At 48.9% G+C, this 26,025-nt stretch overlaps 1 protein-coding gene across 19 annotated transcripts in view; it reads right to left on the bottom strand.

Annotated features, from left to right (window-relative positions):
* BMAL1 (basic helix-loop-helix ARNT like 1) overlaps nt 1-26,025 on the bottom strand; it is a 116,808-nt gene that overhangs the window by 75,609 nt on the left and 15,174 nt on the right. For 17 of the 19 annotated variants that reach the window (XM_060177128.1, XM_060177141.1, XM_060177139.1 and 14 more), the window contains exon 2: nt 9,591-9,663. The gene's annotated coding sequence lies outside the window, so the exon portion shown is untranslated. Of the gene's footprint in view, nt 1-9,590; nt 9,664-23,411; nt 23,481-26,025 lie in introns of all 19 variants that reach the window. The other 2 variants (XM_060177129.1, XM_060177127.1) reach the window with 1 other exon arrangement.

Raw genomic sequence — 26,025 nt, forward strand, 5'->3', positions numbered from 1 at the left:
TTTTTATTGTCCTTGGTTTTTTTTTATTATTGTTGTAGTTATTATTGTTGTTATTGATGTCGTCGTTGTTGCCGGGGATCGAACTCGGGACCTCATGGTTGAGAGTCCAAAGCTTTATCACTGAGCCACCTCCTGGACCACCTTGTTTAACTTTATTTAGCTATATGGGTGCACAGCTGTGGGAGAGAGTTTCTCAGGTCCTGACTGAAGTCACACAACCTTCTGTTGAAGGAATTTACTATGCCTAGTATGTTTTACATGTTTATCGTAAAAATGGTAAACTTAATAATGGCAACTACGGAAATGCTGCTGTGTGCCGGGTGCTATTCAATCATTTGTCACCCAGGACCACCAATGTGGGTCATATAAGCCTCTGGGCAAGGTTCCAGTAATGTCCTGTCTGAAACCCTCCCTCCAGGACAAAACCCAGAAACAAAGAACTTGAAGACTCAGGAGTTGGGCGGTAGCACAGCGGGTTAAGTGCATGTGGCACAAAGCACAAGGATCCTGGTTCAAGCCCCCGGCTCTCCACCTGCAGGGGAGTCACTTCACAGGTGGTGAAGCAGGTCTGCAGGTGTCTGTCTTTCTCTCCCTCTCTGTCTTCCCCTCCTCTCTCCATTTCTCTCTGTCCTACCCAACAACGATGACATCAAGAACAACAGTAACTACAAAAATAAAACAAGAGCAACAAAAGGGAATAAATAAATATTTTTTAAAAAAAGAACTTAGAGACTCAACATCATAAAATTGTGCTCAGTCATTTTTTTTTGCCAAAGCCAAAATAATAACAGATCTGTGTCAATAATAACAATAACAGTAACAACAACAACATCTACAGGTAATTCTCAATTCAGAAAGTGTTCTTCTGGGAGTTGGGCGGTAGCACAGTGGGTTAAGCGCACATGGCACAAAGCGTAAGGACGGGCACAAGGATCCCGGTTCGAGCCCTCGGCTCCCCCACCTGCAGGGGAGTCTCTTCTCAAGTGGTGAAGTAGGTCTGTAGGTGTCTGTCTTTCTCCCCTCCTCACTCCATTTTTCTCTGTCCTATCCAACAACTACGTCATCAATAGCAACAACAATAATAACTACAACAATAAAAAAGGCAACAAAAGGGAGTAAATAAATATTTTTTTAAAAGAAAGTGTTCTTCTGCATTAATCAGCTCACTTGATCTTCTCTTACTGTGAGTTTTAGACTTTATCACTCACGCAAAGTTGACCTACAGTTATTTTTGACAGTGCCACTTAAAACCATGAACAAGGATCACAGGTATGGGGCATTTTCTACATGCCAGGGATGCTGCCAACCACATTCTCATTTCCAGGGACCCCGAGAGAGGCTATTCCCATCATCACTGTTCCATCTCACGGGGGAGGAAACTGAGGCTCAGTTGTAAGAACCCGGGCGCTTTGCCTGAAGTTGCAGTACTGACACAGGCACAGCTGAAGCAAGCAGGCGGGTATGTGAGACCTGACATCAGTGTGCCCAGCGTCCTTTGAAGGAAGTGTCTTGGTGGCTATCTACTCTTTTAAACCCATCTCAGCTGGCTTCAAGCAAATGTACCAAAGGCGTGGCTCAGAAGCTGCTCCTGCCCCTGCCCCTGCCCCTGCCCCGTGCCTACTTTCCCCACCTGGTCAGAAGCCATTTCTTTGTAGTTTTTATTTTCCCCATTCAAAAGTAGTGTGAGTCACTTGGAGCTCAGCCAGGTTGGCCCTCCAGAGCCCGGGAGGCCTGGTGAGGTAGCCCTGGAGGACACAGCTTCCTGGCTGCCAAACTAAGTAGAGTAGGCCAGGCCCTGCCCTGCCCAGCCCGCCGGAGTCCACTGCTTTCACACACTGTGACCTAGTGGAGTCTGAGATGAGATGGTCACAGGGGTGGCGAAATGGGGGCTGGGGAGAGGAGAAGATGTCAGTGTCTATCAAATGTCTCTTATTCAAAGCCCTGTGTGAGACACTCCACTTAAGAGCTGGAGATAAAGTCTCCCTGCTAGGCATGAGGGTAAAATACTCAAGTAGAAACATTAAAAAACAGACTCACGGGTCAGGTGGTGGCTCGCAAGTGGTAAAGCGGGTCTGTAGGTGTCTCTTTCTCCCTCTCTATCTTCCCATCTCTCTCAATTTCTCTCTGTCCTGTCCAATAAACAAACAAATAAAGACTCACCTCCCCACAGACACACACAGAAAATGCATCATGGGGTCCAGCTGGTGGCGCACCTGGCTAAGTGCACACATTACACGACACACTGCAGTGCACCAAGGCCTGGGTTCAAGCCCCTGGCCTCCATCAGCAGAGGGAAAGCTTCTCCAAGTGGTGAAGCAAGGCTGCAGGTGTCTGCTTCCCCCCCCCCCCCCGCCTTCTCTCTCAATTTCTCTCTGTCTCTAACAATAAATTTTTTAAAAGATTAAAACAGACAAAATTAAAAAGAAAAGAAATTGCATCATGGACCAGTGTGTGTGTGGGAGGGGAGGGGGGGTTCATCTCTCACCTCCTGCTGTAGACAGACAGACAGACAGACCCTTGAGCCCTGCTGTCCTGCCAGAGACCACACCAGTGCTGGTTGGAGGGCTCCGGGAGGATGAGGAGGATCGGCCTTGGGGTCATGACTGGTGGGGAGCCATCCTCACGGGGTAGAGCAGACCTTGTGAAAGTCATACACTTGCTCAGCACTTCTGCTTCGAACATGGAAACAGGAGGAGAGAGGAAGGGTTGCACTCTGCTGGGAGGATGGAGGGAGGGCTGAGAGAGGGGGGAGGGATAGACCCACTTTTAGACCCACAGCCCAGACTCCCATGATGCAAGAGACAAGACAGCAGCTGACTGGTCGTCTCTGGGCACTCAGGAGGGCTGTGGGCTACCCTGCGTTTGAGCACCTGCTGAAAGGCTGGACTCCTTTCTTCCTGGGACTCACGGGGGCTGCCCAGTGGGGGAGCATGTGTTCATAATCTAATGACCAAAACAAATGAGTGGCAAGTGGTCTCTGTGTAAGTGCACCGGGGAGAGCAGAAGGATGGTCTGGGAGAACACGCGGCAGAGCAAGGACGAACGTGAGGAGTGATACACGCAGTAGCAGGAGACCGAGCCCAGACAGGCCACTAGGGGCAGCCCCTGCTCTGCATGTCAGTGTTCCCAAAGGGTATCTTTAGCTTGGCAGTGGGCGGTGGTGCGCCTGGCACAGTGCACACATTGCCATGCTTGAGGACCCGAGTTCAATCCCCTGGTCCCCACGGACAGTGAAGAAGCTTCACAAGAGGTAAAACAGTGCTTCAGTTCTCTCTCTCTCTCTCAGAAAAAGGGGGAAACAGCCATCAGGTGCACTGAAATAGTCATAAAGGCACCCAGTTCCAGTAATATACCCAGTAACAAATTAAAAAAAAAAGTTAGGTTAGTAATTATTAGGTTAATAATGGTAACACTCAGCCAACACCTGCTGAGGTCCTAGTGCTGAGTGACCTACCCATCAAGTACCTTGACAGTGCCGGCCCCGGCCCCCTGGTGGCAGCCAGTGAGCGAGTGGTGATGACTGGACCTGGGCTTCTTATCAGGGAGGTCAGGGGAAGGCTTCCCAGGAAGAGGTGAATCAACTGGTATCTGAAGGGTGAATAGCGTGAACTAGGTGGAGCGGGGAGAAGCAAGGTGAGTGTCGTGCCAAGGGCAAGTGTGCTTGTGGCAAGTCCCGGAGAGGGAAAGACACCACCTGGCGTATCTGAGAGTCAGGAATGCTGAGCCAGGTGTCTGCGGGAGCGCCCCGTCAGCGGGACAAAAGGCCACACACACACACACACACACACACACACACACACACACACACACACACTCGCTCCAGGTAGAGAGACAAGAAAAAAAAAAAAGAGCACCCTGTTCTTCGACAAAGCCCTCCCCCAAACCAAAACTGTGTGCTGGGCACAATTTCCCACTTTTAAGGCAGAAGTAGGAATAAAGAGGCCGCTGGGGTCCAGGTGGCGGCTCTGAAGGAGATGGACCGACCGTGAGCATGGCCTGGTTCTCGCCCTGGCGGGTGGGGCAGCTCCCACCCATGAGCCGCCCAGACAGGGACCTGCAGCCCAGCACGATGTCCCCCGGTGGCTGCACCAGCCGCGTTTAGGCTCGGCAAGGCCCCGCTGGACAGGAAGGTGCCATTAGTCCTCCTCACGCTCTAGCCAGAGACGTATTCTCAGCTAGCTGGGGGCAGGGGACTCACGCAGGCCTATATTAAGATGATAATAAAATAGTAACCATCATGATAAAGGGGTCATTTTTTTCAATGGATTTAGGGACTTGGGAATTCATCCAGGTGGACCTCATTTCTGAGCACTCCTTGACAGACTATCGCTCGTTTTGAATGACTATCACTATTACATCAAAACAAGAGTTTAGGGAGAAAAAGAAAGTCAGGTGGTCAGAGAAATAGCCCAGCTGGCAGAGTACTGGACTTGCATGTCTGAACTCCTGGTTGGATTCCCCAACTCCACATGTACTGGAATGGTACTCTTGATGCCCCTCCTCTCCCCACCCCCACATGAATCTGTCCCTATTTCCTATGAATCTCAGATGAAACAACTTCTTTTATTTTGGTCAGGGTCAAAGATTATAGAGAAACTATCTTTCTCTCTGAAGCTTTTCCTGTGCCAGGAGACGCAGCAGGCAGCCACAAACCCAGGTCCAAGCCAATCTATTCTACAGTCAAAGCTTAGTTTGGATGTCGCTAAGCTAAATCACCAATGAATTTCCAATTTCAGATACATTTAGTCATGTTCTAAGTCTGTTGTTTGGTTGCACAAACATTGCTGTCCTCAGTCTTCCAACAAACATCTCCTGAGCCAGGTGGGCTGTGCTGATACAAAGAGCCCAGGTGTGTGTGTGTGTGTGTGTGTGTTCCCCACCCTTAGGGAGCTGAGTTTACTGAGAGAATCAGTCCCTCTGACAAGTGCTTTGGGAGAGGTAGAAGAATTCATGGCCTTTCAGGAGCCGGGGGGAGGTCAGCTCCAGCTCACAGGTGGTGGTCGGGTAGGGAAGGAAGGTGCCCAGAAGAGCAGACACTTGAGCTGAATTACCGAGGATGGGGGAGGCGGGGGTGGGTCGTTGCCATGAGCACGCCACGCAGGGTAGAGGTACCACCAGGTGACTGTGACAGGGAGGTGGGGCTGAACTGAGAAATAGGGGCTGACTGGTGACTTCAAGAGACCTGGACGATGGTCACGGCCAGGTCATGGGAAGGCTGCCGGCCTTCTGAAGGAGCTGAGGCTCTCTGCTGCGGGCAGTGAGGGGTCTTGGGAGCCTGTCAAGCCACAGTCAGAGTAGGTGGAAGTGTCAGGCTACTAGGAGGGTGAGGGTGGGCACAGGGAGGACAGAGCTGGACACGGGACAACAGAGAAAGAAGAATAGAATGGGTGAGCTCTGAATACAGGGGCAGAGAGAAAGGGCGGGAACGGGGAGTAGACAGGCTCTTGTTGTCAGGACTTGTTGGCCAATGGAAGACAAAGAAACAAGCCAAGGGGCGCAGTCTGCCTGGCAGTCCCCACCCAGAAGGCACCACTGGAAGACAGGCCTCTGGCATCTGGCAGAAGGGAGAAAAGGTGTCTGAGGTGACCACAGGAGTGCAGCTAGGAGTGAGGACTGTGACTGGCGGACTTTTGGGTAGAGGTGGGCAGTGGGTGAGCTCAATCGAGGAGAAACTTGGTTGCACGAAAGGGCCAAAGGAAAAGGCAGAACAGGCTGTGGAGGCAGGAGGAGACCCTGGGAGAAGAGAACCAGGAAGGCAGCAGACAGGGCCTGAGACCCCTAAGAGGCCACCCTCCCTGGGGGCCGTGTAAGCAACCACAGCCACAAAGATGGTTTAAAACCAAGTGCTGATGACTCGTGGGCGTATCTGAGGTCACCTTCCAGAACAGGACGAGGCCTTTCTCCTCGTTAGTGTCACTGCCTCATCTTCTTGCCTAGTGAGGCCTGTCTGAGGGCCCCAGTTAGCTACTGCCACCCTTCCCCTTCCTTCTCTCACTTTATTTATTTAAGAAATTATCGTCTTTATTGGCTAGAGATAATCAGAAATCAAGAGGGAAGGGGGAGACAGAGAGGGAGAGAGACAGAGAGACACCTGCAGCCCTGCTTCACCACTTGCAAAGCTTTCCCCCCTGCAGGTGGGGACTGGGGGCTCGAACCTGGGTCCTTGTGCACTGTAGCATCTCTCACTTTATTCAAACTCAGAGTGTTACCGTGTCTGCCAGACCTTCCACAACACATCCCACACATCTGTTCTGTGTCCCTTACTGCAATGCCTGTATCCAGAAGACAGAGTTGACCCTGAGCCACCTCTGCAACCACAGTGCTGAGAACAGGGCGTAAATGTTGGTTGGGTATTTTGTGTCAAGTCTCTCGGGTCATTCGAAGCAACAGGTATTTAGTGAGCATGTACTACCTGTCTGGTACGGTCGCCAGATGCTGAGGGAATAGTGGTGACAAAACAAAGACAAACAAAAGAACAACAGCAACAACAAACAATAAGGCCCTGGCCCTCCAGTCTGAAGCTGGAAGTAAGCAGAGTCACCAAAGACTGAATCTAGTAGAATATATAATTGCCATAGACCCAGGACTGGAGTCTGACCACCATGCTTTTTTTTTTTTTTTCCTCCAGGGTTACTGCTGGGGCTGCACCATGAATCCACGGCTCCTGGAGGCTATTTTTTCCCTCTTTTGTTGCCCTTGTTGTAGCCTTGTGGTTATTATTGTTGTTGTTGATGTCTCGATGTTGGATAGAACAGAGAGAAATGGAGAGGGGAGGGAAGACAGAGAGGGGGAGAGAATGACAGACATCTGCAGACCTGTTTCACTACCTGTGAAGCGACTCCCCTACAGGTGGGGAGCCGGAGGCTCGAACCGGGATCCTCACTCCAGTCCTTGTGCTTTGCGCCACGTGCGCTTAACCTGCTGCACTACTGCTGCCCCCACGCTTTCTTAGAAAGAAATGTCCTGTTCTAAGCCCAAGGCTGCCACCTTCTCTAACTCACGGGAACACTGAGCTGGAGGAACAGTTAAAGCAAGTGTCTGAGCTTTGGGCTCAATCTTTCCCAGAGACCCCACATGTGTCCCCCACTTTTAATAGCTTCCTAAGAGGTGGGGACGACCACTACTGGTTTTGAGTGTTTAACCTGAACAGCCCCGTCCGTCTCTTCTCCTGCTAAAAGGGGTGCAGGCATTCCAGGCTGAGAAGATGAAGAGAAGTTTACACTTGGGCGTCTGGGAGATCTGGGTTCAAATCCAGACTCTGGGTAGTTCATTCCAACTAGGTGTATAATGACTTTTTTTTTTTTACTACTGAAAGGGAAGTCCTAAGCCCCGTGTTACCGACTGCTACACAGATGACAGGAAATTTTATCTGTGGAGCACCCAGCACGATGCCTGGGTACACAGTGGCTTGAAACCAGTTACATCTGTTACTTATGATTTATTCTATAGAGACAGCCAGAAATCCAGAGGAAGTCCAGGTGGGGACTAGGGGTTCAAACCCAGGTCCTTATGCATTGTAATGTGCACTCAGCCAGGTGTGCCACCACCTGGCCTCACATCTCTTCCATTATTATTAGAATGTTACCTGCTGTATGTACACACAAACCAAACAAAATCCACTTCAATTCAAAGAGCACACACTCAAAACACTCAGGGCGCAAATTAATAGTTAGTTGAATGGCTTGAACGATGATCTCAAATCCCCAGCCCTGGGAAGAAGGCTCTGCTCCCTCTCCTCTTTCTCCCTCCCGTTCAGCCCAGTGCGGCCACTTCCCCAGCAGATCCCATCTTGTTTCGTGGCAGGAGTCCAAACCATGGGCTGGTTTCTGAGGTGCAAGTTGTGGCAGAGAGACGAATGCCACGCCTCAAAAGGGAGAACCAACGCCATCACAAGCCCGCTGTGCACACACACACACACACACCTTCCCCAACGTGGTTTGGCTCCAGAGAGGGACTGGTTGCAACACACTGTACCTGCTGCCTCAGAGCTAACGGGAGGGTCACTCAGAGAGGCAAACGCCAAACTCTCCGCGCTCACCTTTCCCCCAAGCTCTATGGCCACCTATGTTGCTAGTATGTCTCCTTTATCTGTGTGTCACCATAGGACTCTGCTTCTTTCTCCCACCCCCATCTAATGACAGTCATCACCTTGCCATACATGTATTTGGCTGTCTCCCTTCAGCTCCCTTCTCTCTAGGCTGTCTCTCCCTCCTTATTCACCATATATATATATATATATATATATATATATATATATATATATATTTATATTTCTTTTAAAAATTTTTTTATTATATTTATTTATTGGATACAGACAGAAACTGAGAGGAAGGGGGAGACAGACAGACACCTGCAACCCTGCTTCACCACTTGCAAAGCTTTCCCCCTGCAGGTGGGGACTGGGGGCTCGAACATTGCAACATGTGTGCTCAACCAGGTGCACCACCACCCAGCCCCTCACCTTTTTTTTTTTAATTAAAATTTTTCTTATTATTTTCATTTATTGGATAGAGACAGCCAGAAACTGAGAGGGGGAGAGGGTGATAGAGAGGGAGAGAGACAGAGAGACACCTACAGCCCTGCTTCACCACTTGCAAAGCTTTCCCCCTGCAGGTGGGGGCCTGGGGCTCGAACCCCGTTCCTTGTGCGCTGTAATGTGTGCGTCCGTCGTTCACTGCCTTCCCGTCCCCAGCGTGGCACACATTCCCTGAGCTTCTGCTGCTGGTCACAAGGGAGCATGTCTGGTCCCTCCACATCTCTGTCTCCAGATCTTCCCGTCGGAGCCCTGCATTTCTGACGGTCTAACCGGTGCTTCCTGGGAATGAACCACTGTTGTCTCGACTTCATGACACCTAACACCAACCAACCACCGCTCACCATACCAATATCCTCATTTCATTGTGAACCCCCAAGTTAATTTTTCCTCCCCAGCCTTCGTTGGCCCTTGTCTTGAAAGACTCAGGACACTGCAGACCCCCAGTCCTCTCTATACAGCTGCTCTTCTGTTGGACTTTCTGCTCCTTTTAGCCAGTGTCAACCGCATGACCTCCTGTCTGTGCTGCTGCCACGGCCTCGGGACAGATCCCGCTCCTGTAGCCGGGCCGTCAGATGAACGCTCCAGAAATGTCACCTCTTCCGTTTCACGTCTCTGCCCAGAATAGCTTCCATGCTTTCCTACTGCCTTCAGAGCAAAACCCCAGGGCCTTAGAACGGCATCTAGACAGTGCCAGCCCAGGACCCAGAAAAGGAGTGGGCAACCAAGGGCCTGCCTACCCCCCCCCCCCCCCGTCTTGGTAAATCTGGCTGAACTGCAACAGAGTTCACTCGCTGGCATATTCTTGTGGGCAACTTCCTTGTGGTCACCTCCCCATGAGGCTCGGCACCAGCCCTGCACCCAGATGCCCCTCCTCTGCCCTCTCTCTTCATGCACCACTGCAGTCCGCGGGGCCACAGGCTTCTCTAGCTCCAGGACGGGTGACTCCCCCACAGCCAAGGCAGTGCCAACGGGGACCTTTTGCCTTCAGTCCAAATACTGACTCTTCACAGCATAATGTGGGTAAAAAAAAAAAAAGCATAAAAACAACACTTACCAGTGCAGGCATAGGCGTCCACATTTGAAACACTCAGTTTGGGCCCAACAGCATGCACTCTGCTTGGTACCACCTGAAAGGCAATGGACTATTTTAGCTTTAAAATAAGAAAATTCCTCATTTTTTTTTCTTTACGTTTATAACTCTGAATAAGATCTGATACCCTTCCAGGATGCCCAGCCCCACGTCTGTGGCTTGAAGACCCTGCTCATCCATCAAAGGCTCTCCCCGATCTCCCAGGCTGGCTCCTCTCAGTCCCTTGGACATCCTGCCTTCTAGTGGCATGTGATGCAAAGGGCAGCCTAAGTCCTGCAGCCTGGGGGGCCGCTGCAGCGGATGAAATGTTGTCTCCTCACACATGAGGTCCTGGGTTTGCTCTCTGGGAAGGAACGCACATGCTCTGGTTATCTCACCACCCCTTTATCATTAATAGACACATCTGTTTTATCTTGATTTCTTCTATTATTTTTATTGATTTATTGGTTAGAGACAGCCAGAAATCAAGAGGGGAGAGGGTGATAGAGAGGGAGAGATGCAGAGAGACACCTTCAACGCTCTCAAAGCTTTCCCCCTGCTGGTGGGGATCGGGGCCCCGAACTTGGGTCCTTACACTTTGTAACACGTGCGCTCAACCAGGTGCGCCACTACCCATCCCCTAATAGATAAATCTTTAAAATAAACAAATAAAAGTAACATCATTTCTTGTTTAGGAAGGGGGGGGGTCCCTGGACTGTAGCCTTTCCAGTAGGAGAGACAAGCTAAATTGACCCCCTCCCAAACTCCTGCTGTTCAGAACACGGACATTTCAATAGCCCTTAGTACATGCTTATAACATGAGTGGAAAGATAGCCAACGTGACTTTTTTTTTTGCCTCAGGGCTATTGCTGGGGCTCAGTGCCTGCACTATGAATCTACTATTCCTGACAGCCATCTTTTTCTTTTTATTGGACAGAGAAAAATTGAGAGAGGTGGGAATAGATGGGGAGAGAGAAAGAGAGGCCTGTAGAGTTGCTTTGCCGTCTGTGGAGTAACCCCCTGCAGGTGGGAAGCCAGGGGCTTGAACTGGGATCCTTACGCCAGTCCTCTCGCTTTGTACTATGTGGGCTTAACCTGCTGTGCTGTGCCACCTGCCCCCAACCCCCACACTTGACTCTTTAAGTCATGCCTAGGAATCCAAAATTCTGCTAGGCCACCATTTTCATCTTAGAAATACATGCCTCAATCCCATTGCTTTTAATAGACAATGGTTTAACAGGAAGGATTAATTAGATTAGTCTTCTAAATGCACACTTTGGAGCGATTCTGCCTCGGCAGAAACGCCTAGAGGCTTGCAGAATCTCAGCCGGCAGGCCCAAGTCTGTGGCCAGGCAGCTAGACCTGCACCAGCTGGCCCAGCCTGCCTCTCCAGCCTCAGCTCCTGTGGTCTGCTCCAGTGGGCCCCACAGTGCAGACAAGCAGAATGGCCAGCCTGTCTGTCCTTCCCTCTCAGTGTTCTGAAATGCCACCCATTTCAAACGTCAGATCTCACACCAAGTTCCTAGGGCAGTCCAATAAGGCTTTTCTTCTCTCCATTTTATTTATTTATTATTATTTTTATTGTGGTAAAACATGCATTGCTGGCTAGGGAGATAGCAAAATGGTTATACAAAAAGACTTTTATGCCTGAGGTATTAAAGGTGCCTAGTTCAATCCCCAGCACCATTATAAGGCAGAGCTAAGCAGTGCTCTGGTAAATTAAGAAAGAAAAAAAAAGTATAAAGTGGTCTGGGAGGTGGCTGAGTGGGTAAAGCATTGGATTCTCAAGCGTGAGGTCCTGAGTTCAATCCCCGGCAGCACACATACCAGAGTGAAGTCTGGTTCTCTCTCTCTCTCTTTCTCCTCTCTCTCTCTCTTCCTATCTTCTTCATGAATAAGTATCTCAGCCTTCTCCCTCACCTCCAGTCCTTGACACCAGAAAGTATTTGCGGAACAAATGGATGAAGACACGAATGAATGTGATCTCGTCTTTTCCACTAAAGTGAGAAGGGCCTCTGGCCAGACTCCTGTAGTATTTATTATCTTTATGTCTTTCGGAGATTTGTGCCAACCGATCAAAGGATCCTTCACTGCACAACTATATTCTCTTTCAGTGTGGAGCTACTGATGAGAAGGCCCAGTTTGTGTCCCAAAGCATTTGGTCTCCATGTTGCCAGGGCCAGTGGGCATCTAATTCTCTCTCTCATATATATATATATATATATATTTTTTTTTTTTTTTAACTTTTCCAAACCGAAGTAGAGACAGAGACAGAGACAGGGTGTGTGTGTGTGAGACTTGAGCCTGAGTTGTGTTCATGATGAAGCAGATGCAGTATCCAGGTGAGCTATTTGACTGGCTCTCATCATTTGCTGGCTTTCTCTTTATCTACCCCCACCCCCACCCCCGCCATCTCTCTCCCTTCCTCTTGCCTCCAGGGTTATTGCTGGGGCTCAGTGCTAGCACTACCTATCCACTGCTCCTGGCAGCCACTGTTTCCATTTCATTGGATAGAGTCAAAGAGAAATTGTGAGGGAAGGGGGAGATAGGGAGGGAGAGAGAAAGATAGTCATCTGCAGACCTGCTTCACTACTTGTGAAGAATCCTCCTGCAGGTGGGGAGCTGGAGCTCGAACCCGGATCCTTGCATGGGACCTTGTGCTTAGTGCTTGTTGACTCTCTTCATTTGGCTTCCAAGATAGAATTCTGGGCTTTTCAACCACCTCACAGGTTGTCCTTGCCCTCTGCTAGTCTTCCTTAGTTCCCAGCCTTTTACTGTCTGTCTGCCTGAGGGGGAAACTTTCTGGTCTGCTCTCTGTCTACTCTGAGTCTCCTCTGTGGAACTCGACCAGCCTCAGAGATTCAAATATCACCTAAATAGTAATGACACCAACATTCTTCTCCAAGCCTAGACTTCTCTCTCTCCCTTTGGATTGCTGACTAGAAGTTTATGGCCAGCTTCAAACAAGATGTCAAGTAGACAGAAGCACCGTGTAAAACAAACCCAACATTTCAAACCTAACATGCCCAGCACAGACTCCTGACCTGCTGCCTGACCTGTACCCCCCGCCCCAGAATCCTGTTCTTCTCAGAGGAGACTACAGTCTCTCAGCTGTCCAGACCGAACGTTTTGGAATCGTTCTCCTCTCCTCTCCTCTCTCTCTCTCTCTCTCTCTCTCACTGTGGATGCAGGATCTCCATAGGAGTCAGCTGTGATTTACCTCAAGTACATGTTCAAGAATGGGGCCATTTCTCACCGCTTCACCACTGCGATTCTACTTCACTGCAACAGCCTCCTAGCTGAGGCGTCCCTGCTTCTAGTCCTGGTACCTCCCCCACCTCCACTCGCAGTCTGTTCTCAACGCAGAAGGGCATCTGGCACAACAGAAATCAAATTATGTCATTTCCTTGCTCTTAATTCTTAAGTCTTCCAAGGAAGGGCGAAGCTGAAGGGGTGAGTGTTTCTAGATGGACCTGCGGTCCAGGGGGTGGGCGGCCTGTGGAGGAAGCAGCAGCGTCTTCAGGCCACCATCTTCCTGTCACCCGTGTGACATTACTGCAAGTCCTGACTGCACCTTTGACTTTCTGATTTCTTAGAGAAAAGGAAACTTTCTAAAGTGAGAGAAGAGCATACGATTAATCAGCTTCTTTTTACACTCAGGCTACTACAAGACCTTAGGGCTCTCATATTTCTCCAGGAGCCATGAAAAATGCTGAGTCTGCCACCACTTAGTACTGATTTCCAAAGATATAGCCAGCCTTCCAGAACGTAGCCTTTGCTCACTCTTGGTGACGGGGCCCTTCCTGAACCTCCAGCTGGCCACCAGGTCTCGCAGGCCTCACTGGGACTCTCTTCCTGTCCTCCGCCTCAGTGATGCCAGAGTAAAGCAGGACTGAAGCGGTTACTATGTTGATTCGCTCCAGCCTCACTGGTTCTCCACAGAGCTTCAGCAGCAGCCTCCCACCAGCTCCCCACCTCTAGTCATTTACTTATTTCCACATGCAATCCCAGGCAGTGTCGGGAATGATTTTAATAAAACCCAAATTTGATCAGACTTTCTGTTTAGAACTCTCCAAAGGGTTCCTGCATTACCATAGTAAAAAATAATAATAATAAAAAAATAAACAAAGCAGATTCGAGTAAACACTGGTAAATATTCCTTTTATCTTCCCTAGTTGTGCTTCTCTCCTCTCTTAAGAAGACGTTGGGGTTGGGCGGTGGGCGGTGGCGCAGTGGGTTAAGCACAGGTGGCGCAAAGCACAAGGACCGGCATAAGGATCCCAGTTCGAGCCCCCGGCTCCCCACCTGCAGGGGAGTCGCTTCACAGGCAGTGAAGCAGGTCTGCAGGTGCCTTTCTCTCCTCCTCTCTGTCTTCCCCTCCTCTCTCCATTTCTCTCTGTCCTATCCAACAACGACATCAATAACAGTGATAACAACAGAAAGGAAAAAATGGCCTCCAGGAGCAGTGGACTCATAGTGCAGGCACCAAGCCCCAGCAATAACCCTGGAGCAAAAAAAAAAAAAAAAAAGAAGAAGAAGACCTTGCTTGGCCCCAACAAAAATGGGGATGGGATCCAGCCCTGCCCTGTCCCCGGTAACAACAGTTGCTACATCAGACACTGGGGCAACCTGAACCTTTTGTTGCCAGATCTGATACACAGATGCAGGTGCGCCGCTATGTTCCATCGCTGGGGAGCCAGAGACGACCCGAACTGCCCCTGCGGCTCCAGACAGACTGTGACCCACATAGTCAACGACGGCCACCTCTCCAGATTCAAAGGAGGTCTCGAAACTTGACATCAGGCTCAACCTGACGCTGTCGACGGGAGGGGGAGGAGGGGGAGGAGGAGGAGGGGGAGGAGGAGGAGGAGGAGGAGAAGGAGAAGGAGAAGGAGAAGGAGAAGGAGAAGGAGAAGGAGAAGAAGAAGAAGAAGAAGAAGAAGAAGAAGAAGAAGAAGAAGAAGAAGAAGAAGAAGAGTTCCCTTCATTGGAATTGCTAAACTGGGGCTGTCAGCAGGGGTGCCCCTCAGGGAGAGCGGCCTAGATGGAGAAGAAAAGATGTTTACATCAACGACACAAAGCCAGGAAGGCGAGGAGTCAGATCCCTGAGAGCATTAGCTCACATTCTGGAATCTCTTCATCTTTATCCTCCTCCAAGAACTCCTGACACACCTCTGCTTGCTGACGCTGCCACACCATCTCCTGTTTGCACCTTTCCCCACCTTGTTTCCTGCAGTGTCTTCTCCTAGCTGTGCCCAGTGGCCAGCTACTCTGCCTCTTTCAGATCAATTTCTTTTTTTGCCTTTCCTTCTTTTATTTTTTTAAAAAATATTTATTTATTCCTTTTTGTTTTATTGTTGTAGTTATTATTGTTGTTGTTATTGATGTTGTCGTTGGACAGGGCAGAGAGAAATGGAGAGAGGAGGGGAAGACAGAGAGGGGGAGAGAAAGACAGACACCTGCAGACCTGCTTCACCGCCTCTGAAGTGACTCCCCTGCAGGTGGGGAGCCCGGGGGCTCAAACTGGGATCCTTACGCCGGTCCTTGCGCTTGGCACCATGTGCGTTTAACCCGCTGTGCTACCACCCGACTCCTTTTTTTTTTTTTCTTTTTTAAATGGAGCACTGCTCAGCTTTGGTTTGTGGTGATGCGGGGGTGTGGGGTGGGGTGGAGTTTGAACATGGGACTCTGGAGCCTCAGGCATGAAAGTCTCTTTGCATAATCATTATGCTATCTACTTCCACCCCAGATTCATTTCTTCATCTGTAAAATGGAGGAAATAATTACTACTTTTCACAGGGATTTAGGATGATTAAGATGAAGTAAATTCCTCCGCACCAGGCCTGGAAACAAGGGGGGCCTCTAACAATGCTAACTGCTACTGGGGACCAGAGGCCATAACTGGGTGTTGGCCAGTAAGGTCATTATGGGGGTGTCACCTCAATAGATATTTACTTGCCCAGAAGCTTTTGGAAGGAACCGTAGCAAACACATGGGAAGCAAAATTCTAGAGCTAACTTAAAAAAAAAAAAAGTGCTCAGTAAACTGCCAAGATGAGAGAAAGCCGCCAACTTGTGTCGGGGGTGATGAGAAGTGTATTTTGGAGTCCTGCAGCGGACGTGCCACTGTGGAGAGCATCACCTGAGTGGTGCCACGTTGCTCTGTGCCTTTTAAGAGACCGTTTTCACAGTGAAACTCGGGGAACAGGGAGGCCTCTTGCATCATGGGGACAAGATAATAAGGCTATAAAAGTCCAACTCAAATAAACCACACACAAAACCCACATGGGCCCAATTTGCCAGGAAAAATAGCAGTTGCCGCGGCATTCAGATGAGGGAGGCGTGCTTGTGCCTGAGCACAGCAAACAGCTTTCAGGAATCATTAAGCCGCAGAAGAAGCACCAGGCTTACCGGAGGAGCCGCCAGCCCTCACCTGCCCTTGCTTGTGTGTGCGTGACTCTTCTCCCCAGCAGCACACACAGCCAGTGAGACCCTGCCATCTTTAAAACACACAGTCCTCTCCCAGATCCAAGGGCACTGTTCAGTCAGTAGAGGCCGGGCAGCAGCTCCTCCCGTGAGCCCCTCTGTTTGCGCCTTGCCTCACACTTGCTCTCATCTCTCCCCTCCTGAGACTTCCTGCTACACTGGGTCTTGAAATTCCCTCTTCCTGTGGCTCCTCCTGGCTCTCGCCCTATTCTCCCTCAAACATCTTTGCAACCCTCCTCACCCCCACCTGTAGCTACTCTTCCTCCTGTGCACTGCTGAGAGATTTTGCTCCAAGCCTCAACATGTGGACAGCTGTCAACTTTCTGGTCCTAGTGTCTGTTCTTCCCTCCCGTCAGTCACGGTAGCTTCATGGTGAGAAACAAAGACTCTAGGGTCTGGGCGGCAGTGCAGGTGGTGGAGTGAACTTGTGCAAAGGACCCAGGTTCAAACCCCTGGTCCCCACCTGCAGGGGGAAAGCTTTGCAAGTTGTGAAGCAGGGCTGTGCAGGTGTCTCTCTTTATCCCTCTCTATCATCCCCTTCCCTCTTGATTTCTCTCTGTATCTACCCAGTAAGTAAATAAAATATTTTTAAAAGAAACATTCTGGAGTAAAACTAGTGATAGCAGCAAGATATTGGGCCTTAGCAACTACCTAACGTCTTAATCTGTAAAATAATGATTGTGATAGCCCATTGTTTGAATGACTGCAAGAATCAGAAAGACATTTCTATTTATTTATTTATTTGGACCAGCATACCACTGAGCTCTGGCTGTTGGTCACCTGGGGCCTTTCAGATGCAGTACTAGGCCCCACTGCTATGACAAATCCCCACTCCTCGCTGTGGAAATCCAATGAGTTAGTTTATACGACGCCTGGAGAATCATGCCTGGCATCTGTTATGTGCCATAAGGCGCTAGCTGTGACCATTGCTCTGTGTTCCCGTGTCTTCAGTCGGATGTCTACCTGTATCCTTCTACTTCTGTTACCTTCACTGGAGCTTTTCACCTTTGCTGGGAATGTCTCACTTTCATCTCCACCTGTCCTTCAAGCTAGCGATTAAAGCAAACACTTACCCAGCAGCCAGTGAGCTGGAAATCCTCCTTCCCTCTGCAGAGAGAGGCCAACTTCTCCCAGTATCTTCTTTTTAATTTTTTAATATTTATTTATTTATTTATTCCCTTTTTGTTGCCCTTGTTTTATTGTTGTAGTTATTGTTGTTGTTGAAGTCATCATCGTTGGATAGGACAGAGAGACATGGAGAGAGGAGGGGAAGACAGAGACGGGGAGAGAAAGATAGACACCTGCAGACCTGCTTCACCGCCTGGGAAGCGACTCCCCTGCAGGTGGGGAGCCGGGGGCTCGAACCGGGATCCTTACGCCGGTCCTTGCGCTTTGAGCCACATGCGCTTAACCCGCTGCGTTACTACTACCTGACTCCCGGCTAGATCCTCTTTTTTCTAATGCCCCTTGAATAACCATCAGCTTTGGGTTTGTTTTATCCTTTTCCTTTGCAGGTCCTGAGACCCTCAGAAGCATAAATGCATTGGCTGTTTTGTTTTGGTGTTTTTCCTCCCCACATTTTGATTCTGTGCAACCTTATTCACTGTGGAGACTCAGTAAATATCTGTTGGGTTAAGTTGCAGTGTGAAAGCCTAGAGTCTGGCCCTACATAATAATCAGTCAGTTTCATTCTAGTCATTTCCTAATGGCCAACAAAATGCTCAGGGTTGTTTTTGTCTTTTTGCCACTAGGGTTATCTTGGGGCTCGGAGCTGACACTATGAATCCACTACTCCCAGCAGCCATCCACGCCCCCTTCTCTCTCTCTCTTTAAAAATATTTCTATTTATTGATTATTGGATAGAGACAGAAATTGAGAGGAGAGGAAGAGAGAGGGAGAGAGAAGAGACACCTACAGCCCTGCTTCACCGCTTGTGAAGATTTACTCTCACCAGGTGGGGGACCAGGGGCTTGAACCTGGGTCCTTGCACACTGTATTGTGTGCGCTTAACACTGCCTGGCCTTCTTTTTTTTTTTTTTTGTCTTCTTTCTTTATACCTGATAGGACAGAGAGAAATTAAGAGGGGAGGGGAGATAGGAAGGGAAAGAGAAAGACAGACACCCACAGATCTGCTTCACCATTTGTTAAGTGCTCCCCACCCCCCGCAGGTGGGGAGCTGGGGCTTGAACCCGGGTCCTAGTGCGTGGTAATATGTGCACTTAACTGTGTGTACACCCCTATGCACAATCTCTTCTGCGTATTTGCAATGTGTTTCTTCTGCTACAAGCACCTCCTGACACGCTACCCTTGGCTCAGGAAGATGTGCTTTCTTCAGAAATCCTGTGGTTTTTTTGCTTTAGGGCATTTCTATACAAACATCCAAGAGATGATGGGATCATTGATTAAAACGGTAGCAGGACAGAAGAAACCAAAGTGTCACACACGAGGATGTGGAATTCTCAGTGTGAGCAGGTCGATTGCTCTTCAGGAGAATGTATTGCGCTCACCTCCACACTTAGGGATAAACACGTTACCTATTACTAGATTAAAAATTTTTTTTATTATCTTTATTTTATTTGATAGAGACAGCCAGAAATTGAGAGGGAAGGGGGTGATAGAGAGGGAGAGACAGAGAGACCCCTGCAGCCCTGCTTCACCACTCGCAAAGCTTTCCCCCTGCAGGTGGGGACCAGGGGCTCGAACCCAGGTCCTTACGCACTGTAACATGTGCGCCACCACCTGGCCCCCATACGACTAGGTTTTTATTTGCATCTAATTCCACATTATCATCACCCCCATTCTACATTCATCGATAACACAACAAGGATGCTCTGGGAACTTAAAAATAAAAATGTTCATATAGCCTGACAACATTCTTCTTGAAAGAAAGAAAGAAGTTTGAATCCTTTTTTTTTTTTTTTTTTTTTGCCTGCAGCAGGGTTATCACTGGAGCTTGGTGCCAGCATTTTGAATCTACTGCTCCTGGTGGCCATTTTTTTCATTTTATTGGACAGGACAGAGAGAAATCGAGAAAGGAGGGGATGATAGAGGGAGAGAGAAAGATAGTCATCTCCAGACCTGCTTCACCATTTGTGAAACATCCCCCACCTGTGGGTGGGAAACTGGGGGGCTCGAACTGAACTGAGATCTTTGCACGGGTCCTTGTACTTCATACTGTGTGTGTTTAACTGGGTGTGCCACAGCCCAGCCCCCAAAGTTTTAATTCTTTAGCTAATCTTACACCATTGCCATTAACTAGATAAATGGCAACCTGATGAAATGATTCTGGGATAACACAAAGATGGCTTGATGCAACATTAGCTGCAAGAGCAAAAAATCAGAATTAATCTCAATGCCCCACAACAAGCTTGCGTCTTACTGAAGCTAGTTCTCTGACAGAACGTTAGGCAGTCATGAGAAATGGGTGTGATGGAAACTACAGATCTGTGTGAGTACAGGCTGGGCAGATAATCTGAAGAGTAAGGGGATGCCGTATGTAGGGATGGGTGTGACCATGCTGTTATGGCTGCCCGAGCATGGCAGATTAGGTCCGGGGTCAAGTGCAAGGCCAATGCGAGGAAAATTAGGAAAAGGCTAAGGAACATCTCAGTTAACAGGTCCAGAGAGAATGAGGTGAACCCTGCAGGGGTGCAGGGCAGAGTGTTGATTAGAAAAGTAAGAGTGGGTGGGGGTGGGTGGAAGCAGGATGTGGCACACTTGGTTAAGCGCACACATCACAGTGCACAAGGACCCAGGTTCAAGCCCCTGGACCCCACCTACAGGGGAAAGCCTCATGAGTGGTGAAGGAAGGAAGGAAGGAAGGTGTCCCAAAATAGGCAATGGGGGTGGGGAGGCAACTCTACCTAGTTTTACAGAATGAGTCAATCCCTGGGTGAGAAAACAATTTTAAATGTATTTTTTATTTGTTATTGGATAGAGGCAGCAAGACACTGAGAGGGGAGGGGAGGCAGAGAGGGAACGAGAAAGAGAGACACCTGCAGCCCTGCTTCACCACTTGCGAAGCTTTTCCCCTACAGGTGGGGACTGGGGCATTGAAGCTGGGTCCTTGTGCACTGTGATGTGAGCACTTAACCAGGTGAGCCACCACCTGGCTCTGTGGGGACAATTTTTAATTTTTATTTATTTATTTATTTCCTTTTCTTGTCCTTGTTTTATTGTTCTAGTTATTATTGTTGATATTGATGTCATCATTGTTGGATAGGACAGAGAGAAATGGAGAGAGGAGGTGAAGACACAGAGGGGGAGAGAAAGACAGACAGACACCTGCAGACCTGCTTCACCACCTGTGAAGTGACTCCCCTGCAGGTGGGGAGCCGGGGGCTCGAACCGGATCCTTGTGCCGGATCCTTATGTCGGTCCACATGCGCTTAACCCGCTGTGCTACTGCCCGACTTGCTAAATTTTTGTTTTTCTGTCACCAGATTTATTGCGGGGGCTCATACAACAAGGACAACAAAAAGGGAATAGATAAATGGGTTGGTGGTCCCCAATTTTCAAGGTTTTTTTTTTTTTTTGCCTCCAGGGTTATCGCTGGGGCTGGGTGCCTACACTACGAATCCACTGCTCCTGGAGGCCATTTTTTCCCCCATTGCTTTTGCTGTCATTGTTGTTGTTGCTGTTGTTGTTGTTGGATAGGACAGAGAAAAATCAAGAGAGGAGGGGGAGAGAAAGATAGACACCTGCAGCCCTGCTTCACCGCTTACCAAGTGACCATCCCTGCAGGTGGGGAGCTGGGGGCTTGAACCCGGATCCTTGCGCCGGTCCTTGAGCTTCGTACTGTGTGTGCTACGTAACCGCGTGTGTTACCGCCCGCCCCCGATTCTCAAGTTAAGACACCTGATGATAAAGCCTTGTGCTTTTCACAGTGTAGCTGAAAGCCCCATCTCTCCCAAGGCTCCAAGGCCAATCAATCCTTACCCAACGCGTTAGCAATTTAAGAGGCTCTAGCCTAGAACCCAGAGATTAGCTTACTTACTGGTAACCTGTCTCCCACTCTTTGGGAGCAAGGTGCAAAAAGGGGGCAGTGATGTCAAAGCCAGGATGGCTGGCAGGGTTCCCGTATGATGTGAGCCCCCCCCCCACCCCCCTCGTCCCAGCAGCTCTCCTGAGCTCTCGCTGCATGCCAACAGGCAGGCACAGGGCCGCTTAAGACACAAACGTGAACAAGCCAGTCTGGTTTCTGCAGTCAAGCCCTGCAGAGATTCGACTCACACAGGGAAAAGAGTGAGATAAAGGCCACTAGTGTGATGGGATAAATGCTGCACAGAGGGGAAGCAGCAAGAAGCAGAGGTGGCCGTGATTCGACCCACCCAGAAAAGAGGCCGGGAAGGGCTGAGAGGAAGCCGGTTCCAAGCTGGTCTCTGAAGGGTAATTGGCAGCAGCAGTAAAAATAGTCTGGCAGCCAGCACTTACTGGGTGCTCACTGTGCGAAGCATTACACCAAAACACTTGACTTGCTTTACTGTGAGTTCATTCACACATTCCTGCTTGAGGCCCTCCCTACCTACTGGAAGTTGTTGTAGGCACTGGGGGGCACAGCAGGGAACAAAAGAAGCTCTGGTCTCTGTCTGCACAGCTCACATTCTATTGAGAAAAGTTAAGACAGAAAACCGAATCAGTGTGTACAATGTGGTATGCGGTGTGTGTGTGTGGGGGGGGGGGGTTTAATCCAGGCGGGGAGACAGGAACCCTCTGGTGGGCAGTGAGCTGGAGGGTACATTTGAGGAAAGACTTGAAGGTTTACAGATATCCGAGGGGAGAATATTCAAGGCAAATGGCGCAGCCAGCGCGGGGCAGAGAGCTTGCACAGGGACAAACACCTGGCGTGTTGGAAGGACAGCAAGGATTTCAGCTGGAGGGGAGTGAGAGAGGCAGCAGCGTGTGTGCAGACGTGCAAATTGCCCGCTGTGTGGTGCAGGGGGTGCCAGTCACACGCACCAGCTGAGTTATGCAGGAGTCAGCCTTCTCACTGTACATGGCACCCTGGGGTGGAAGACGAGGCCACAGAAACATCAGGCAGGTTTTCTGGCCAGGCTAAGAATTTGGCTTTGCCTCTGAAGGAGACAGGAAGCTACTTGTTGAGGGGATTCAGATCCAGCAGCGTGAGCTGTCTCTGAGTCCCTTCGCTCATGGGTTCACTGGACAGAGCACACAGGAGTGTGGCCAGGAAGCAGGAGACCTCTTCTGAGGTTACTGTCACAGCACCACTCAACTAGACTATCTGCCCTCTTATCCTCACAGTCTGAGGAGGGTGGTTCAATGAGCACGCCTTCATAGATAAAGAGTCTGAGAAGTGCTGGGGCTGGAAGACAGAGAGAGAACACCCTGGGCGCAGTGAACAGTACTGTTCAGGGAGCAGGGGTCTGGCAAGGCCTGGCAAGCCTGGAAGGCCTGCAGGTGCCCTGACCACTTTCGCAGGACTGGCTACCAGCAGCTTCCCGGGAGCAGAAAAACAGATGCCTCCTAGCCCATCTCTCTGCTCCATGTCTGTCCTCCCCGCCAGTCCCCAGGCAGCCAGAAGAAGCTCCCAAAACAGAAACCAGACACTATTTTCAGCCTCTTGATGAATTCAGCCATTCCCCATCATGCCAAACGTCGAGGAGAAGTCCTGGCGTTGAATGAAGGCATTCATGTCCCTCACTCCCCCAGCTTCCTCACCATCCTGCCTACTCAGTCTCGAAACAAAGAAAGGGCTGCTTCTTCCTTTCCTCCTTCGCAGAGAAGTGACCCACCCGAGGCCAGAACAGTGCAGCGGTACCTCCCTGTACCAACACCAGACACTGCATTGTCCAGATGAAGCACACAAGGAGAAAGATAGATAGACACACAGACAGACAGGCAGGCAGACAGACAGAGTGGAGCCATTCAGATCACTTAAGAGTCAACTGCTACCATATATATATATATATATATATATATATATATATATATATTTTTTTTTTTTTTTTTTTAATAAAAGTCCTTACTCTAAGCAAGTGGAATGCTTCTCCCACAAACCTGCAGCTCTAGCCAGGCGACAATGATAGTAACTTAACACTGAGGAGCCTCCTGACACCGTTCTCACATAGGAGAATATAATGAGATTCTTATGGTCTACAGAATTGTGGCCATGAAAGACTTCCCTCACTGAGTCTGGAAATGCAAGGTGTGAACTCAGTGATTCCATTCTCTTTGAACACAGTGGACCCCTAAGTTGTCTCAGAAGCTGGGAAACTGAAGCTGAAATGAAACTTCATCAATTCAAGCCAGCGAATATCTGGAATAGGACACTACACATTTCTTAAGAGAATCACGACCACACCTTGGGTTTCTATCCATGTCCTTTGAGGGGCACTTTCCTTACAAAGCCTTTGGTGATGTGGGAAAGGAGCTAAAGAAACATGAGAAAGAGAATTAAAGCATCAGTCTGGCACATGTCATGCTGGGGATAGAACCTGAGACCTCATGCTTGAGACTTCAAGGCTTTAATTACACACCATCTCCTGAATTGCATATGTAGATACAAACAAATATATAAAACCTTTTTATTAGCGATTTAATAGTGATTAACAAGATTGTAAGATAATAATAGGGGGACAATTCCACACAGTTCCCAACCCCAGAGTTCTGTGTCCCATCCCCCTCTGTTGGAAGTTTCCTTATTCTTTTTTTTTTTAATCTTTATTGGAGGATTAATGTTTTACAGTCGACAGTAAAATACAATAGTCTTACATGCAAAATATTTCCCAGTTTTCCACATAACAATACAACCCTACTAGGTTCTCTGTCATCATGTTCTAGGACTTGAACCTCCCCCCCCCATCCACACAGCCCAGAGTCTTTTACTTTGGTGCAACACCCCAACTCCAGTCCAACAGCCCAGAGTCTTTGACTTTGGTGCAATACTCCAACTCCAGTCCAACTTCTGCTGAGTGTTTTCTCTTCCGATCTTGTTTTTCGACTTCTGCCTGTGAGTGAGATCATCCCATATTCATCCTTCTGTTTCTGACTTACCTCACTTAACGTGCTATCTTCAAGGTCCATCCAACATGGGGTGAAAATGGTGAAATTACCATTTTTTACAGCTGAGTAGTATTCCATTGTGTATATAGACCACAACTTGCTCAGCCACTCATCTGCTGTTGGACACCTGGGTTGGAAAGCTTCCCTATTCTTTATCCCCCTGGGAATATGGACCAAAATTCTTTTGGGGGCACAGAAGGTGGAAGTTCTGGCTTCTGTAATTGCTTCCACTGGATATGTATATATTTTTAAATATTTTTTTGTAATTTTATTTATTTATATTCCCTTTTGTTGCCCTTGTTGTCTTTTTATTGTTGTTGTAGTTATTGTTGTTGTGGTTGATGTCGTCGTTGTTGGACAGGACAGAGAGAAATGGAGAGAGGAGGGGAAGACAGAGAAGAGGAGAGAAAGACAGACACCTGCAGACCTGCTTCACCGCCTGTGAAGCGACTCCCCTGCAGGTGGGGAGCCGGGGGCTCAAACTGGGATCCTCATGCCGGTCCTTGCACTTAGCACCACCTGTGCTTAACCCACTGCGCTACCGCCCGGCTCCCCACTGGATATATTTTTAAAGGAATGAGAATGATACCAAAAGAATGCCACTTACACTGCCTAAGATAACTGAGTTGAGCAACAAAGACCATTCCCAATAGGCCTTGGTAGTACATTCAATGACCACTGCATGAATGACTTAGTCTCTGGTTCAAAGTCCAGTGTGTGGGCATAGGAGTGGGTGGGGACAATTCTGGAAGTCAAGGGAGTCCCCAAATCTCATGGTAGAGGTGTGAGGGTAGGGAGGCGGGGAACTTGACATTTTCCATAGGACACCAAAGCAACAGGAGACAAGCTTCCAAGATTTTGTCCTCTGCAAAGACAGACAGGAACAGGAGGACCAGTAAAGCATTAATTAGCATCTGTTGAGGGAAGGGACCGAGTCTCCAAGGGTGAGGGTCCTGTTTGTTCTGACTTTCAGAAAAGCAAGATGAATAACCCAGTAACTCAACGGGACAGCTAAGTATCATGCCAAAGACTCAACAGGGAAATCACTCACACTTGCCAACTTCAAAAGCCTAGCCGGGCAGTCAAAAGACAAGTAGACAGAGTGTGAGAGCTGGTCATCAAGAGTTTCAGAAATAGCATGAGCAGACTGAAATATTCTAAATGCATGTAAAAATATTCTAAAGACATACAATTTTGTAAGCATCCAAGAGACATGTAAAACCTAGCAAGAGGCCTGGAAGGTGGCTGTGTGATGGAGAGACAGGGACAGGGTTAAATAAAACTGTTTCCCTGAAGGGAATGGCCCAGTAGCTTTCTAGAGGAACACTGAAAGGCTGGGCCTCACAGAAAAGTTAGAAAACAGAGTGCAAGCTTCTCTTCAGTGACAGCACACACAAACCTGGACCCTTAAAGTACACACTCGTTCATCATTCTTCAGAGAAGATGGGCCAGCGAAGTGACCAAGAAACCCAGCCCTTCAGTCATGCCTTTGACTTTGGCTTTCTCCACCTGCTGGTCCCAGCCTGACCCCAAAATGGAAACCATAGAGAAGAATAAGAGACAAGAAGTCAACTCTAGCTCTGTGAGAGCCGGGTACATTTTCCTCCTTCTATGCATCAAATTTTAACAGAAACGAGAGCATGCTGTGAATATAGTCTCAATTCCTGTCCCCTCTACCCCCACCCCAGGGAAGTCTGCCTAAAATACTCTACCAAGTTCAAAGAACTAAGTTCACTTTTTCTGAATAAACAAATAACAAGATGAATAAAAGAACCTTTGATGAAGTTAAAACAACCAAAATGGATGTGAGGTAAGGGTGGGGGGGGGGGAACCGGCCTTATGTCAGTGAGTTCTCCACTTATCCAGTGATAGGGAGGGAAAAAAAACCACATTATTGCTAAAACAAAAATGGC

Source organism: Erinaceus europaeus, chromosome 17 (genome assembly GCF_950295315.1).
Source record: "Erinaceus europaeus chromosome 17, mEriEur2.1, whole genome shotgun sequence".
NCBI classification, from domain to species: domain Eukaryota; kingdom Metazoa; phylum Chordata; class Mammalia; order Eulipotyphla; family Erinaceidae; genus Erinaceus; species Erinaceus europaeus.